We start from the raw sequence: 15,680 nt of genomic DNA, 5'->3' as shown, positions 1-15,680 counted from the left end.
GTGCTCCCAATCAGATACTGAGATGACTGGAATAGTGATAGAAGTAATAGGTAAAATCTTATGCCTATGATGATTTGAATCAGCATTTACAGAGGCTAAAATACAGACCCAATTAATACTCTCTGATTTCTGAAAAGGTTCATTCTGAAATTTGCCTTGGTCTTTCATGCTTTGTAGTAGGACTCAGCCACCTGACTGAGGCCTACACAAAAATCAAAGAAGGTCTTCTGTTTATTCTTCTGATATGATTTACCATCACTTTTTTTCTTACAGAAGTACCTGACATGAACCAGTGTCTACCAAGCTTTTAAAATCAAATACTAATTAACATTTAAATAGCAAAAAACATCCAGAGGCCTGCTTGTCCAGTACTGCTACAGTGGTTTTGATTTAAGATTAAACAGAAATTAGGTTACATTTTTAACAACTCACACATTGCCTTCTTTCCTCACAACGTGATTATCTGCTCTCTTACACATGAGGCAGTGTAGGCATTGACATTTTTGAATACTGGCCAACCTCTCAGGGAAAAAAAGTGCTATATACAATTCAGAATGAGGAAGAGTTATATAAGCAAAGGCAAAGCTATGTTTAAATCCTCTATCATTTAATAGAGCGAGTTTCATGTATATGTTCCTCACTTAAGGTTGTGAGTGTTTGATTCTGGTAAGTGACATTTGGCAAGGGGCATGTGTGATGATGATGGCTCTTGATCAACATGATCCCTGTGACCAGTTCCAGCCCAGCCCCCACACTAGGCTGCCCAGCACTGGGGTGTCCAAAAACGGGAGCAACAGGGGGAATGCACATTCCCAGCTGGGGCAAGCATGGAGTCGGAGGCTCTCTGGGGCCACCACCCTGTGGTGTTCTGCCATAAGACACTGATTCCTGTATGGCTTGTAGACTAGGATGGTTAGGCAGACATGGAACAAATGTGTAAATTCATTAGTTCCCAAAGAACAGCCTAGTATTGAAGCCTAATAGTAGATTCCAATAAACTGTGCAACACTATGCAACAGCTAGCAACCAAACCAAACATTGCTGCTTCAGTGTCCCCACAGCCAGTGGAGAATGCCTAAATGTTATAATTAAAAAGTAAAGTAGCATGGAAAGAAATGCTTTAATTTACAAACTAGTACTACTAATTCTTATTAATATAATAATATTTTTCTTCTAAAAATTTAAGTGTGAGAGGAAATTAGCTACTAGGACTGTGGAAACATGCAGAGAGCTCTTGTGCTCTGAGTCATGCAGCCTGTCAAACAAGGTGGGACCTTCAGACTTTACCCTATAAATGTAATGAGGTTTGTGTTTGACCTAAAAGTGAAACATAAGATTTTACAGTAAGAAACCCTTGGGAGAACCATTCTTGTGAGAAAGTTTTGTCTGGAATTTATGGGTTTTTCCTACTCACATGAAATAAAAAAGCAAACCCCCAAACCAGGATGACATTAGACAGCATGCATATGAACAGTGGAAAAATTCAGAGGGGCTCTCTTGTCTTATCACAGGATGGGTCAGGTTGGAAGAGACCTCAGAGGGGTCAACTGGCCCAACCTCCCTGCTCAAGCAGGGTCATCCCAGAACACAGGGCACAGGATTGCATCTAGGTGGTTCCTGAATATCACCAGTGAAAGAGACTCCACGCCCTCTTTGGGCAACCAGTTCAGTGCTCAGCCACCTGCACAGTAAAGAAGTTATTCCTCATTTTCTGGTGGAACTTCCTTTGCATCAGGTTCTGCCCATTGTCTCTTGTCCTACTGCTTGGCACCACCAAGAAGAGCCTGGGTCTGTCCTCTTGGCACCCTCCCTTCAGATACTGACAGACATTGATGAGGTGCCCTCTCAGTTGCCTCTTCTTGAGGCTGAACAGGCCCAGCTCCCTCAGCCTTTCCTCAAAAGAGAGAGGCTCCAGTCCCTTGGTCAGCTTTGTTGCCCTCCATTGAACCTGTTCCAGGAGCTCCATGTCTCCCTTGTACTGAGGAACACAGAGATGGACACAGCACTCCAGGGGCAGCCTCACCAGGACTAAGCAGAGGGATGGGATCACCTCCCTTGACCTGCTGCCAATGTACTTTCTGAAAATACACACTACTTGGTTTGGAAAATCAATTCACTTAAAAAAACCCCCACACCTTAAATTTTTTGTAAGGTTACAAATATCTTGGCAAGAATGAGATGAATGTATCAGGGGAGCTTCTAAAATATTCAGACTTTCAGAATATTAAACCTTTTCTTAAAACAAAACACTATTAATCCTAAAAAATATTATGAATACATTCTTTTCATATTTTACGCTACTTCATAGAAGCCTAAAATGGTGTCTATTTTAAAAGTTCTGTTTTCAACCAGACTGCTGAAGTCTAGTGTAACATAGCATACTAACAGTCAACTAATTTCATCAGTATTCTAAAACATATTTTCAGTATAGTTCCTATTTGTCTTTATTTGAAGATACAGTCTAGTAGGTTGGGGTTTTTTTCATTTGCCTTAAAATTTTCCTTGATGATGTCATGAAATGCCACAAAACTTATGCACAAAATTCTATGGAAGACCTGTTACTTTTTAGCCTCTTCAGTCTGATTTTGCCTGTGAAAGAATCCGATTGTTTGATTACAAACTAAATAATTTGAGTGCACATACCTGGAGGTCTGAGGAATCTCACAATGAGCAGACTGGTAATGTTCTACCCAATAAATCGCGTTCTTTAAGACACTAAGAATACATATTACAGTGTCAGAAGATCAGGGGAATAACCCAGCTCAATAACCTGAAGGATCCTTTTATGCAACACTCTCCTGCTGCAACAGTCTTTTGCTCACTATATTCTTCACAGCTCTATTCTATTCCCATTACCTGGAGATCTACAGTGTTGTTCTTATAAAAGCAGGCATCACCACCAATCACAGAATAATATATTGTTACAGTCTTTAAACAAAAGTAGAAACTATTTTTACCCTAAAATTAGGGATACCAGGTTTCCATTCTTTTTATATAGAATATTACACGTAATAATCATCATGTTTACACTATGTCTACCTTTTTATCTGTACATTTATATATCCATGAGTGCATGGTATTTTCATCTATATATACATATATATTCGTACATGTACATCATACACATAAGAATACACACAGTTATGCCTGTCATGTATGAATGAAGTGCAAGAACACTTCTGTGATTACTGTATGTCACACTAAAAGAGCAAATCAGTTTTACATATACTGACCTTACACTTACACCTCACTTTACCATTAAATGACACTCTGTTATTTACCTTACAAACAACACAGAAATTAATGTTACTGTTCTGAACATTCCCCAAATAGCATGAAAACTCTCTTCATCCATTCTCAATCTAAACATTGGCATCTTTGCCTCTATCTTGGGATTTACATATTTGGCTCATATCACGACAAACTTCAGCATTTTCTTGGCCTATATTCAGCTGTTTATCTGATTACTTTTTCCACACTGCACTCTGCATGGCCAAACAGATGCCACAAAGCCACAGCTCAAAAGGAGCCAGAACACAAATGGTACAGCTTGACTCTGTGAAGATACTATCTGCCATAATATAGCATCAGAGCTTATATTATAAATAAATAATAAGACTGGTCTACTTACAGTGTCAAATTAAATCTCTGCACGTTAATGAAAAGTAAAGAGGATGTAAATATGTCTATAATGTACTTCCACTCCCATAAAGCATGTTTTTACATCGACAGACTCTCTATCTCACCTGTTAGGATTTTAATTAAAGCTTTGATCTTGAAATGATTATCAGGGTTAATTATGTATCTTTTCCTGAAGTTGATGCTGACCACCTATAAGGAGTTAAAAATAAGGATGCTTCAACTCCCATGTAATCCTGTATCCAGTTGCTCTCTTGGTGGAGAAGTACACTGTCCTTCATTGAAAATAGGGTCACCTATGAGTCAGGAAAGGTGTTAACACACATCTATCAACAAATAATTTAAACACTGACAGTGGTAACTGTCTCTTGTGCAAAAAATCAAGACAGAGGATCCACAGCTCTGCCCTGTTTACTGTTAGTGGTATCTTTTTTGGGAGTGCTAAAGGCATGTGGTAATACTACCATCTGTCATTTCTTCCACAAAAGAAGCAAAGTCAAAACCAGGTAGAACAAGGCATGCTGCAGCCAAAAAAGCAGATTTATTTCTACAGACAGGCCTTGGGACATCACTGCTTTTCTCCCCAGCTGTCTCAAAGCACCACTTATCTATTATCAAGGCAAAAAACTTGGCTGTAGACTAAAATGTCCTGATATACTGATCCCAAACAGCAAACTGTAAGCCAAAACACACCTGTGCTATTCTGGTTACTATTGTATGTGACTTATGACAGAGGACAATATTGTTCCATCCTCAAGAAGAAACAAGCTTTAATGAATGCACAGGGAAAAGCAGTACAGTAGCATAAGGGGGAAAATAAACATATGATGACCTATCAGGCATGTAAAAATGGGGGTTTTGAACACTGGAATGGTGCCACTTTGTAAAGTACAAAATGATTCTCACAAATATCAGCAAGAGATGGAGTACATAGTTCCACAGTTTACTTCCTAGCACTCTATTAATTTGAAAGGAAATGACCTGTTAATTTATTTGCTTTCCTCCCCTCCCCCCACTCAGCACCAGTTCTTCCAAATTCATCTAGCATCTGAAAATTGATGCCAGGTCTCACTCATGCTCATCATCTGAGATGCTACATGTCAGATTTGGATTTCCCCTCTATGCCAAAAAAAGGCAGATGCCTAAACCAGAATACAGGCAGTAATGTAGTATTTAAATTGTATTTACCATTGCTGCACTGTTTGAAAAATCACCCTGCCACTAGAAGTACAGCACCTTGCACATGTGCTTTCTATCTCAGTCTTTTAATAAATTGCTATCAAGATATGAAATAAAATACACAAACCCTCAGATTGCCAGTTGGTACTATCAGAGAGCCAGTAATGAACATTTTATAGATCCAAAGCACTGTGTCCTCTTGAGAGTTTCTCTGTACAATATATGTCAACGTACATCAAGGGAGAAGAAATGCATACACATTCCTGAACATCGCTTCAAATTACAGAAGCATCTTACAGCACTTAATTTCTGAAAAAAACACAGCCTGGGTCTGAAATGGCTGGTTTTCCTGTATCACCATTCAAACACCTACAAATCCAAGCTGTGTTGAGCAAGCAGTCTCTTTGCCACCTTTGGCATGAGACCCAAATTCCTACTGCATCCCATTCTGGTTCAGACAGTAAAAACCCACTGGCTTGCAGCCTTGGGAGTTGCTCATTCCCAGACAGAGCTTGGAAGCAGCTCAGTACTGGCTGAGCGCTAAGGAGGAGCACCTGAAGCTCTTTGGGTTACTATCACAAAAGATTCTGGGTGGGGAATGCAAAACAGTGGTGAGAAGAAAGTATGTGTTGGTAGACCAATAGGAACATTACCTTGTATGGTTTGTGTTTTGTTTTCCATTAGCTGTAGGGGAGGAATGTAAACAGAGGCTTCTCAAACTGATTTCAATTTGGATAAAACCAGAAGACCTCTCAGTAAGGCCCTGTGTGAGAAGAATGATTTGAGTTTCAAATCAGAGCCTTTTCATTGTTTTTCCCCTAAATCTACTATGAGCTCATTTGGGAGTAATTTATTCTTAGGTATAGAGAATTATTTTATTTTTAAACCTAGTTAAAAGAGATAGTTTTGTATATCAAACAGTATTAGAATTTTGACTCCTTTTTTTTTTGTTAAGATGGAGAGTTATACCTGAAATAGCAAAAAGACAAAAATGTCTGTACAACTTCTGCTTTTTGTGGATGGATGTGCCATTTGGACTAACAAGTTGATCTGAAGTCTTGGCTGACTCTAGTATACTCATCATAAAATAGTTCTGTCTGTAGCTCAGTGTGTGTGTTAAACCAACTGATATGCTATGAATGAGTCCCTTATGGCTGTGCATAAGAGTATGCTACCTCAATTATTGTGTGTGTGGACTTCTCTCCTTGGCATAACCTCTGTGTTTTTAAAGGGCTACTTTTTATAAGCAAAGAAAAATTTTGTGCAGAAGAGGTAAAAGCAGGTTCATGTTGAACCTCTTCCATTTCAACCCAAGTGTTTTCCTTTGTCTGGCCCTATGTTGTTGGTACCACAAAGCATACTTTTCTGTTTGCATCCTGGCTCCTCCTCTGCTTCTCTCCCTCTCTTTGTGATCAGGCTGCTGCCTACAAAAACACACAGAAAAAGAACAGAGGCCTTTTTTCATCCCACTGTTCAAAAAAACCTGTAAAATTTGCTTCGTAAAACAATCTCTATTTTGACAAATATGCCTAAGACTGTTGATGCATTTTAGATTTCTTGCCACATCTCAGTTTAATCCCATAATTATAGGTGAGCAATTGCACACATCAAGCTGTATGTCTACAAGTCAATGTAATAATAACATGGACTGCAGTTAGGTCTCTGATAATTTAATATGAATTCTTTAAAACACGTCATGTGTTCATGTATGTGCTTAGTATCTCCTGGATATCAGTTCACTTTCTAATTATCTGGAAGTTCTGTGAAGAGCTTCTATCCCTTGCTGATTAATTTTGACTGTCATGAATTTTGTGATCACAAAGAGCAAGTTCATTATTTAATGATATACTGAAGCAGTCAAGACTTGACAGTCTGTGTAAGCATGATTGACTTAAAATAACCAAGGCAACCCAGTTTCTAAGTACATTCTCCTATTCCTTTTATGCTCCCTTTTCATGTCACCACTGCTCATAATCTTTTGTCTTGGTTTTATTTTCTTCTCTCTCTCCAATGAAGTGTACGAGTTTTAGTATCTCTCCAATCAACAAAAATGCAGTGTTCTTAGCCACCTCATTTACTATAAATTAGTGTGGGGCTCTTCATGTAATCAAGCATCCTAAAGGCCTTACAAGCTATTTAATTACCTGTCACAAGTCCAATTACTGTATGTAAGCAGACTGCCTTGCTGAACTGAGAAAATACTGCATGCAGGCATTGATTTTATTAAAGTGCTTCAGTTCAGTTCATAATAACTGAACAGTAAAATCCTTTATGCTTTGGTTCCAAACAAATTGAATTGGAACTCTCTGAAAGGGTAAGTTCCACACAGTACAAATCCTTATGAAATGTTTCAATACTTCTGGGATGTGAAAGGAAAAAAGCAAAGGAGGAAGTTAAAACTCAGCGAAAAGTATTGCAAGCTCTTAAAACAGAAACTGTGAAATTACTTCTGAAGAAAAGATGAGACTAGAGTTATTCAGTACCAAGGTTAGTAACAGTTTTATTTGCTGTGCTGGTGGCTTTCACGAGGCTTCCACACCCTACTTCTCATGCACATCCATATTATGCTGAAGCCTGAATGGTTGGGCTTGATTTCAGCCAAGTTAGCAAGCGTTCCTGTTCTTACCAGAACATCCTGCTGCAATCTGTGTCTGACGATCTCAGGCTCATTGTGGCTGCTCTACTCAGCCTGCAGCCAGTGCCTCTTCCTCTAGCACAGCAGCAGCCAGGAGGGCTTAAGCAAACTTTCTGCCATATGAGTACTCCCTCTGCTCTGTAGTTGGATTGGGATCTTTACTGGTCACGAAAACTCATGATCTTCATGCATCTCCCATTCTAAAATTCATCCCACTGACTCTGCCATACTGCTAGCATTGCAATGGGTTGTGCCTTTGCTTCTGATTCAGGATGAAATGGGCCACCTGCTACTAAAAAAGACCTATTTCCTGATATAACCTGGTTACTACTTAAGAGGTCCTAAGCTTTAATGATAATCCATGCAATTTGCTCACATAGAAGATCTCAGACATTTAATTATTTATCCCTCCTCTGTTTCAGTGTGAGGTCTTGAGAAACCCAGGGAAATCAAACTGGACCTACCCCAGAAGCATGTAAAAGTTAGCCTTTTTGAGGATGGCTGTTGCTTTACAGGACCCAGAGCTGTTAAGTGAATCAGTCTGCTGTTTCTAAACAATGACGGATTACACACAGAAATGTAAATGATTCTTTGCATTCCTTCCAAAAAGCAATTAATTAAATATTAAACTAATACAAAACATAGCTTAATGCTTAGGATCTGAGCATGTCTTCCTGTAAAAATGTGCCACTATTTAATTATATAATTGAGCATTTATGGTTTTTTGTTTTGTTTTTTTTTTTATATAGGCTACAAAAGCATTAAGGCCTTAATTCCCAGCATACTATTACTGGTATTTTGAATTCTACAGACAATCTCTTTGGCTTGCTGTTCTCTGAAAAACTGTGGGTCAGACAAAGCATGGGTCAGACAAAGCAATTGCCATTAGCATATACTCAGGAAAGTAGTCTCAATGGGACCTTTTAAATAACAAAAAGTCCCTGAAATTGACAGTCAGAATACCTTAAGGACACAGCTGGAATTAAGACAGCAGTAGGCAGTATGTGTATAGACTATAGTGGTGTCTATGCCATAAAGCCTTGCAAAATGGTGACAGAGGTCACAAAGACTTAAGAAGCCCCAAACTCCCTACTCTTGATGAAGCAACTGAATCAGCATCATCATTGCTATAGATGCAGCTGTGCTCATGCAAGCTTTTGTCACTTCAGTGTACAATGCTTAGTAAAGGTGTTGCTATTCTGGTATAGTTCTTAGCAGTGACATTCTGAAGACAAGCCGAGTCTAATTTAGAGTTCGAAATATTTCGTATTATGTAAGCAACTGGAGTGGACTCTGCACCACATGAAAATTACAGGTTCCCAATTGTCCCCCTACTGCAAAAGACACACCTAAATTTTTAGAAAAAGGAATTTAAATTATTTATATATATCAGGAGTGCTTCATCAAGCAAAATCTTTTAACCAGTTCATAACAAAGCAGCTGTCTGAGTAACTGTGAAAATGTATGCCTTATTTATTGTAAGTGTTTCTTTGGTTTTGTCCCAATAAGCACGATAAGCAAAGAATGTTCTCTTTCATGTAGTCAGGTGTTTCAGTAGGCAGCAACTGCAGCTACTGAGTTTGCTGCTGTTGCACGTGATGTTAGAACTTGTTAATAACCACTAAGAATATTCTTTAACATATTTGGCAGTTCATCATTTCTCTCCCTAGAGTTCAAACCAATTGAAACTTTATTGATACTGACAGGCCACAGATTAAAGCATAAATTATCTGACTTTGTCCAGGTGATGTTGGAAGTCAACATCCAGGCTGAGAGATGAATGCAATTTGTCTGGTTTCCAGCCCTCCTCACTCACTCTGTTTTTCCAGCACCTGCTAATTCAGATTACCATGAATTTTAGACCTGGGTAAATTTCAATTCCGTCTATTTTTTTTTTTCTTTAACTTGCCCAATGTATTTTGCATGCTTAATAAAAATTATACAGTGGGATCAGAAATTCTCATGATGAGAGGGGATTTAATACATGTAATCTTAGTACCCTTTCTCCTTATGGTTTACCAAGAAGCACTTTTCTCCACTAAAGTGAGAGCCACAGCTGACAAAGAATAATGAAGACATGTCAGAGGTAGGTTCTACTGTAATAGTAAATAATGCACATCCTCCTCATTTTTATTTAATTGAGAAAACATATTTTATTCATTAAGTTTGGAGTTGTGCCTGTCCACCTTCCACATGTGAGCAGCATTCAAGGGGGAAGACACAAAGGAATCATGGGAGTATTCAGAAGACTTGCATTTTTGTTAAACCCAAAACCAAAAAGACCATTTTGTTGTATGGGACTGGCTTTGTTACAGAAGGTAGATTGCTTTTGTTCTTGTGCAAATTTGCTCAAAATAGAGCCGGTGTTATGAAATCCTGGTGCTGAAAATACATAAAACCAGAACAAAAAGTTCATTATCATTTTTATAAGAAGTAATTAAAAGGAAATGCTAGGATCAAATTTGCATAAAAATTAGAGTATCTGGCTCACAGTAATGTCTTAAAAGGCCAGCTTTGAAAGTACTGTACTGAGTTCCAACTCATTCCATCTACCACTTTACTACTCTAAATAATTTTTAAAGTCACTTTTCTGAATATGTACGATGAGTTTTCTGATTACAATTTCACAAAGCAATGAAACACAGTAGTCCATAAACCACTGCCACTTTTGCCTGGCTTAGAAACAAATTGATAAAATCTGCAAGTTTATCCCACTCAGACCCCCTGCTAAACAGATCACTTCTAACTATTTCCTAACGGACTGGTCTCTGTGTAGGGCCTTTTTTCTGACATTTTCTATCACTCAGAAACAAACACATTTAGGTAAGGTATATAAAGAAAGCTCTCTTCCCCAGTTGGTAAGACTGCCCCTACACATTATGAAATCTGAAGTCTACTTGATAAAAATCCTCATTGTCGATGCTGTAATGCTAAGATAAAAATCTACAGCAATCCCCAAAGCAAAGGACAGACTGCACATTTTCAGGTGAGGTCATGACAAGTTCTCCTCGGCTTTGTGCTGGCTGCGTCTCTGGGGGAGTGTTCCTGATGTCAAGTTACTGCAAAATGCAGGACCTCGGCTTCACGGTTCTTCATTTCTGCTTTCCTCTTGCCCCTTCTGAAAGCTACCTTGTATTTGAAGTATCCTTTATGTATTTTTATGTAAAGGTATGTATTATGCCTTAAGGTCGCACACCCTAAGAGGCTATTTAATTTAACCCTTTCCTCTGGGCTAAACCTGCAGGCTCTTCTGCCACCTCCACCACACGTATGCCTCCGGCTCCAAGGGCGGGGGGATCCAAGGACTCGGCTCCCCACTACCCACCGGCACTACAACCGCCTGCCTCAGAATTAGATCATCTTACGCTGATTAAGAGAGTTCCAAGACCGGCACCGCTTGACAGCCAGTCTGCACAAACAAGCCGAGGGCATTTTTAATAACCCCTCGGCTGCCGGGACCCGGGGCGGGGGCTGGGGCAAAGCCGAAAGCACGCCCGGAGTCGCTCCCGGCGCTGACGGGGGGCTCGGCGGAGATCCGGCTTCGGCCCCAAAGAGGATCCTTCGTCTGCCGTGGTATTTCGCTCGGGTCTCCCCTCTCCCAGCCCAGATTACTCCCTTCCCACTTAGCACTGTGGAGAAGGGAGGGAAAGAGGGAGGGGGAGGCTTTCGTGCGCAGCCCGGCGCAGGTGACAGGAGGGAAGTCGAGGGGCAGCGCGGGTCCCTGACCGAAATAGCTCCGCAGACCTGCCCGCCCAAGGAATAACTCTGCCGCCGTGCCGCCCCCGGCCGAGCCCGGAGTCGTCCCCTCATCACTTTCCCCCATCCCCAAGATGTCCGCTGTGGCTGCTCCTGCCGCCGCCGCCGGCGGGAGCGCACCCACGGCCCCGGCCGCGCCTGCCCGGGGCCGGGGGGGGTCGGGCCGCTCCTGGCATCCCGCCCCTCCCGCCGCCGCCTGCTCTTGAGTTACCTGTTTTGATGACCCGCGTAGCCTTTTTTTTCCCCCTTCCTCTCTGCAATGAAAATCCGCGGCCGGTCACTCGCTCCCCTCCTCCCTCGCCTCGCCGCTCCTCTCCTTCCTCCTCCTCCTCTTCCTCCTCCTTCTCCTCCTCCTCCTCAGCGGGAGCCGGTGTCAGTCAGTCACATCAGCTGCCCGGGCAGGCAGGGAGAGCAATGCCCAGCAGCTTCCGGGAGTGCCAAATAAAGACAAGTCCAGAAAGGGAGAGAGACGGTGGCAGAGATGGAGAAAGAAAGCAAAAAGTGGGTGGAGTGTGAAAATGGAGAGAGAGGGAGAGGGAGAGGTGTCTCACGGCGGCGGCTGGGAATCTGTGGGGAAATGGCAGTGGTGGAGCATCACAAAGGAGCAGGAGAGAGTGCAGGCAACCCAGGGTGAGGGCACCCATGGCCGCTGATATGGTGACCCCGCTTTTGCCCATCAGGCACAGCTTGGGAGAGTTGGAAGTGAGCACCCCGTGCCACACTGGCCTGGTCCACCGTGGGGAAGAAGAACAGGGCCCGTGTGGAAACCATCAGACCCCTCACCTCACATGGCAAGGGAGCCTCGAGGGCAGCCTCATGTACACCCGGATACTTCATTGCCTACTCTGGGCTGGACTAAACTGTGCCAGCCTGACCACAGCTGTAGCTGGGCCCACGGTGGGGCTGCTGCCTTCATTCAGTGGCCGTGAAATTAGGACTTCTCCCAGTGGGCAGACCCTCGTGCCTAGGCCTCATTTGTCAGGCTCTCTGGGCTTCACACCAGTCCGTACCCCATGCCAAATGGAATCATGAGTGTTCTGCAATGGTGTGGTGCTTGTCACCATAAGGTCCCAAGGGTCATCCACCTGAAGTCTGCTTCACGTGCTTGTATCAAATGAGCTGGCTTTCTGTACAGAAGTGTTGAGAGATGACCATGAATTCACAGCCTCTAGAGAAACAGTTGGCTCTTGAATGGAAAAAAGAAGTCATTAGATGGTGATAGTAAAAAAGACCACATATATTTTTCAAGTCAATATATTTTTCAAGTCAACCATGTAGTCATGCAAAAACTGGTAGCACATTTTTCTATCAAATATATAGCTTATTTTAGAAGACTTTATGTTTCATTTCTGATGGTCTGACAACACTGCTATAAAACATAGAACATACGGATTTGTTTTAATTGTGCAGCAGCTAAATGTGGGCTGAGGAAAATCATATTTTAACAAGAATGCCATGGTTAATAGCAGCTCACAGACCTCACATGCCTAAAGTCGGCATTAAGCAAAAGCAAGCAGACTGCAAGGATCTGTCTGGGATCCAAGCTCAGTAGTGCAGACAATGTAATTGGCATTGGAAATTGCAAAAAAATCACTGGCGCAGTTTCCTGTACAAAATGAAACGAACTAGTTCTCCTTGGCATGTATAAGCAGCCAGCTGAAATCAACAGAACAGCACATGTTTTAAACCCGAGGGTCTTGCCAAACCTTCCAAAAGGGTAAAGGTAGTATGGAATTGAAGACCTGATTGAAAAAATGCACAGAACACAGAAACTGCTTAAGGGAAGCGAGAAACAAGCCCAGAAGATCTCCTTCTGGAAGGAAAACCCAGAAGGATTAAGAAACAGTGAAACTACTACACTTAGAGTAAAGCTCCAGGTCTGTATTTCTTACAACTCAGAGAAAAAAAAAATCTCAACACTTGTGCAGTATCATCATGATAAGTTGAAAGTTTAGGATGATAAATGCAATAGAATTTCTGTAGAATGTCAATTTAATTTGAGAAAATGTAGTTAAGAGATGAAAAGTTTTATAAGCTCTTATTGTAAGAGCTCAGTTGAGCACTTCACGTCATCCTTTTGCATAATAGGCATGCAGAAAAGGAGAAACTAGGAGGCATTTCCATGGAAAGTTTTATGAGGCTACCAAACCACCAGATGCCCTACATGTCTAAAACACATCTGTAATGCATCTCCGCTCCTGTCTTCTATTGCTTTCTTCACAAAACAGTCAAGTTATTTCTTCATATCCCAAGGAGAATTTTGGCAAACCTAAGAGGCCAAATCTAAGGTAAAAGGAACAACAAGAAGTAATAAATTTAGTAAGAAGAGAAAAAAGGGAGATTCAGTAAGTGTAAAGTGACTTCATAAAAGGCAGGAAACCCAATGGCAAGCAAAGATATAAGATGTTGTACCTGAAAATACTAGAGAAGAAAGCCTTGCGGTTTGTATAATAAATAAAGGTAACCTGAGAGGGCAGTTCTATTAAAGAACTTCACAGTTTTCAATTCAGGCTAAGCAACATCCCCCTAAAACAAAGAAAGAGAGATGTGCAAATTTTGGACTTCGCAAAATTTTGTATGTGCAAAAATACTGACTAGATGACATGCATTTGTTCCATCCCATCAGGAAAAAGGCTTGGACAGCATTAAAGAGTTTTGAAAGTGGTATTGGAATTGGCATCAAGTGAAACACTGAGCAAGGAATGACTGGAATATCAGACCTTAGGGCTGAGCACTTTGCCCTCTATCTAACAATACATTCGGATATACGGAAAATACATTGATGCCTGTAATTGAAACATGAGCAGTTAAAGATTTTTACCTATGTACTTTTTATAGTGAGGACAGGGTCACCAACTTCCGGATCAAAACATTCCAAAAAAGCCCTAAAATTCTAACTTAGGCCATAGTCATCTTGAAATATTGAGGAGCTCTTCCTAAGCAAGAAGCGCAGTAATACCCCTCTTGCAGGAAGTTACCCAGTTAAAATGTAGCAGCTCATGGAATGTAGTGGATTGGATTTAATATAACTTTATGGTTATTTTTTCATTTTACTTACTGACTTTGCTGCTGCAGACAATCTGTGCCAAGCCTGGCATGTTTTATTCCCTTTTATAGAAGAGTGTATTTCTAAAGTTGTACAGGGATCCCAAAGTACACATCAGAAGCTGTAGAGATAGGCTATCAAAATCTCTGTAGAATGACAGCATTGTAACCTACTTAAAAGAAAAAACTCTGGTGCATCTTATATTTGCATACATGTTTTTTTCACAGAAGAAGACTTAAAAATGTTAATTTTTACTTTCCTAGTGTGTGTTGAAAATGGACTTCCAATGTATATGATTGTAAGATTTCTCTGTTGATGAAAGTTGCATCTAAATGGTTCATAGACAAGTCTGGAGAAAACCACAAATATTGTTGCTCATTGCCTTGATTTCGTGCAGTCTGTCTTTGTTGGGGCAATGCAGAAAATATGGATTAAAACTGCAGAAGCACTTACTGATGTGAAAATAAATTGGAATATCATGTGAAAATCTTGGTAGTGTGATTTTCTAGATCTGCTTAAATTGTATTGGAGTACATTCAGGACTTGTCAAGATGGCTTTTGCTTACTGAATCTTCTGTTTAGTCTACAGCATTTGAAAAACAACATGTAGCTAATTAACAAAATGGATCTGTGAAGAGCCCTTTGTCTTCTACAGATCAAGTGTCCAAACATGCAGGAAGAAATAAAGGGAAGATTCTGCCAGAGAAGTGGACTGTTTTTCCTCTTTCAAACTAGGGTGAAATCTGTCATCATTCAAACTGTTCACCTGTAAAATATGCAGGCAGATTCAAGTTACATTTAATTTCATAGCTGTCACTCTACTGCTTTTTTATCTCTTCTCTGTGTTCTCTTTTATGCAGTAAGCTCTGGGGGTGCGGGCTCTCATAATTATACATTAATTAGTTGCATGTTTCTTTTTAGACATGGCAATGTAACAAGTTAAGTAATAAGCACGTGCTTATCATTAAGTATGTGAGTAATGGCATCCCTGTGTAGCAGAGCACTTAAGCATTTCCATTGTATTTAAGTAGCATGTCACATAGGGATGGAATTACTCAGTTGTTTATAATTCAGTATATCTTTAAGGACTGTGCTGAATCCAAGGGGAGATTGTTCTGATCTCACAAATACTAATCTTTGTGACTACTTTTACTAGTGGTGGTTCTGTGGTTTAATTCAGTTCTGTGGGCGTTTTGGGAAATCTCTTCAGTAGATCTGGTAGGCTTGGGCCTCAGTTCTGCTAAGTATTTACATTGCCTTGTCTATTGATGATCATGGGATACGGGCTCGTGTTTTTGCTAAACAACCTGTTTTCTACAGTACTGCATTTTGATATGGACTTCAAGTGAAGTTTTGTGTTTTTCATTTAATTACAGGCAGAAATTTGCAAAGAACTTTTAGTGAGGATGATTTAACTTAGCAAAT

General features: G+C 40.6%; 1 long non-coding RNA gene across 1 annotated transcript in view; it reads right to left on the bottom strand.

The window, feature by feature from the left end:
• The window catches only part of LOC121674692, a 47,736-nt gene extending 36,025 nt beyond the window's left edge, over positions 1–11,711 (bottom strand). The window contains exons 1-2 of the long non-coding RNA XR_006019782.1: positions 11,421–11,711; positions 2,644–2,715 (exon numbers count right to left, since the gene is read on the bottom strand). This is a non-coding gene — a long non-coding RNA (uncharacterized LOC121674692). The remainder of the gene's footprint in view (positions 1–2,643; positions 2,716–11,420) is intronic.
• Positions 11,712–15,680: the final 3,969 nt, after the last annotated feature.

This window comes from Corvus kubaryi, unplaced genomic scaffold (genome assembly GCF_017639235.1).
Source record: "Corvus kubaryi isolate FWS band 111438036 unplaced genomic scaffold, C.kubaryi_AGA036_p1.0 69, whole genome shotgun sequence".
Classification (NCBI taxonomy): domain Eukaryota; kingdom Metazoa; phylum Chordata; class Aves; order Passeriformes; family Corvidae; genus Corvus; species Corvus kubaryi.
Note: the sequence above shows the minus strand (reverse complement) of the source record. Positions and strands in the feature narration are given on the sequence as shown.